This window comes from Penaeus monodon, chromosome 11, assembly GCF_015228065.2.
Source record: "Penaeus monodon isolate SGIC_2016 chromosome 11, NSTDA_Pmon_1, whole genome shotgun sequence".
NCBI classification, from domain to species: Eukaryota; Metazoa; Arthropoda; class Malacostraca; order Decapoda; family Penaeidae; genus Penaeus; species Penaeus monodon.
In genome coordinates this window covers 50,807,712-50,809,904 of record NC_051396.1, presented here as the reverse complement: position 1 = coordinate 50,809,904, position 2,193 = coordinate 50,807,712, and positions in this window count along the sequence as shown.

Here is a 2,193-nt window from a genome sequence, read left to right as displayed (position 1 = left end):
GAAAATTAATTTACATTCCCTCAGTAATCCGGCCTTCTGTGAAATAAGAGAGGAGGTTGTTCTGATATGATCCTCTGAAGTTAATTTAGAATCTAAAATTACACCAAGCAATTTTAATGTCTTTACTGAACTGATGGCTTGGCCGTCAACGATATCAGGGTGTGGTGGATTGCAGGTTCTTGAACGGATAAAAATTATGCTATTGGTTTTAGCAGGATTTAATTCAGTTGCTCAATGCTTGCATCAAGAAGTCAGCTCTAAATCAACATTCAATTAAGCAGCAACATCTGATTTACTTTGAGGGTCAGGGATGCGGTAAAATAAGGAAGTGTCATCAGCATAAGCCATGAGATTGGAAGAAATCTCCTGCCACATATCACTGATATAAAAGATGAAAAGAAGTGGCCCAAGAACACTGCCTTGGGGAACTCCTGACATAATTGAAAACACAAAAATACCCATCAACGTCAACATGTTGTTGCGTGTCTAATAAAAAGTCATATGAAATATAAAACGGGCTATTGACTCCTACAGACTTCGAGTTTAAAATCGAGAGCCTTATGGCTAACTATACTGTAGGATCATAAATATCTTGGCAAAATAAAACTGAAGAAACGTTTTTGTTGAAAAAATATATAATGGTGTGTCAAGCAAGAAATAAACTTTTTGGTAGGATTTTTTGTGTGTGTGATTTAAAGGCCAGACCTTTTCAGAAAACAGTGGTTTAAACAGCTAAAGATCAAAATCGAGTTTGGACCAAGAGTATGGCCCGCCTTACCGCGATGGCGATGGCGACGACGACCAGGACGAGAAGGCTCACGGTCTTCATGGCTCGTTGCTTGGTTCACTAGACCGGAAGGAATCTGAAATAGAATGAAAGCTGAATTGATAGTAATAAAAAAGTTACAGATCTTGCAATATTCGAATAAACGAGGAAGATGATCAGTCTACGTAGACAAAGCAAAAACACCAATTGTCACCGCCTAAAGACAGCGCTCATGAGGGAACTTGACCGAAAAAAATGACTTTAGTTGACAAGCCGGTAAGGAATAAAGATGTTTTAGGTAAGGCGTTACTTTATTCATGATAAAACATTAATCTCGTTACTATCATGACTTTTAATAGTTTGATAAAATATTAAGAAAAGTGAATCTGGTTACAAGAAAGGACTATTATTGTTTATCATCGAAGGAGATTTATTACGTCTGATAAGGTTTAAGAAAATGGCTAAAGGCATGTCGATTTAGAGAACAGGATTGAATCTTTTGTAGTATAAATGAAGTTATAAGTAAGCAACAGGTTCAAATACTATGTAACTTCAAGATGATAAAGCAATGCAATAAGAAAGTGTTTTGTTGCATATATTGATTTTTCAAAATTAAAAAAATTCAAAGTTAAAACGAGTGAGCAGTTTGTTGAAGTGAGTTTTGATCACTATACGTTATTGATCTTTTATAACGAGCTAATCTATGTACATTAGTATTTGGTTCGCAAGTAGGTAACCCTGAAGAAGAGTCTATGTATAGGATTTTCCGTTATCTCTGTATCCTTAATTTCGTATTACATTTTTAAAAATACTGATGTCATAGCATTTACTGCGATTATATTTTATATGAAATTACGTAATTTTTTGACGCAACAAGAGACGATTCTCTTCCTTACTGTGATCTAAATAAACAACAATAACAATCAAGACACAAATGCAAGTGTTTTAGCAAAGGAAATGAAATCTGCGGCTCTTCGAGTGAACCCGATAACACCAGCGAGAAAGAAAGCAGTTTTTTCTGTTATCGCCTTTGTGTTTCATTTAATTCATCTTTTACTATTGTGTTTGCGTGACGTGCTCGTAAGCCAGAAGCACGGAAAGGATGCAAGTGCAATGGCAGATTTGGCCATCAGATAAGCGAACTTCCCCGGAAATGGAAAAGAACAGCGTCTCAGACAAATATATTGAGCTCCCCGTCAACATGACTCACTGCTCATGGTTACAGACGCTACTAATATACATTAAACTTATATGTGTTTCTAGTGAACCTCTCGGATATGTTTTGTTTTTTTCGTTTAACAGTTAAGATAAGAAATAATTATGCTCACATACAGAAATATGTATATATACAAGCGTAAATGTACATATTTGTGAATATGTCTAAATACGTATGTATATACGTGCACACACACACACACACACACACA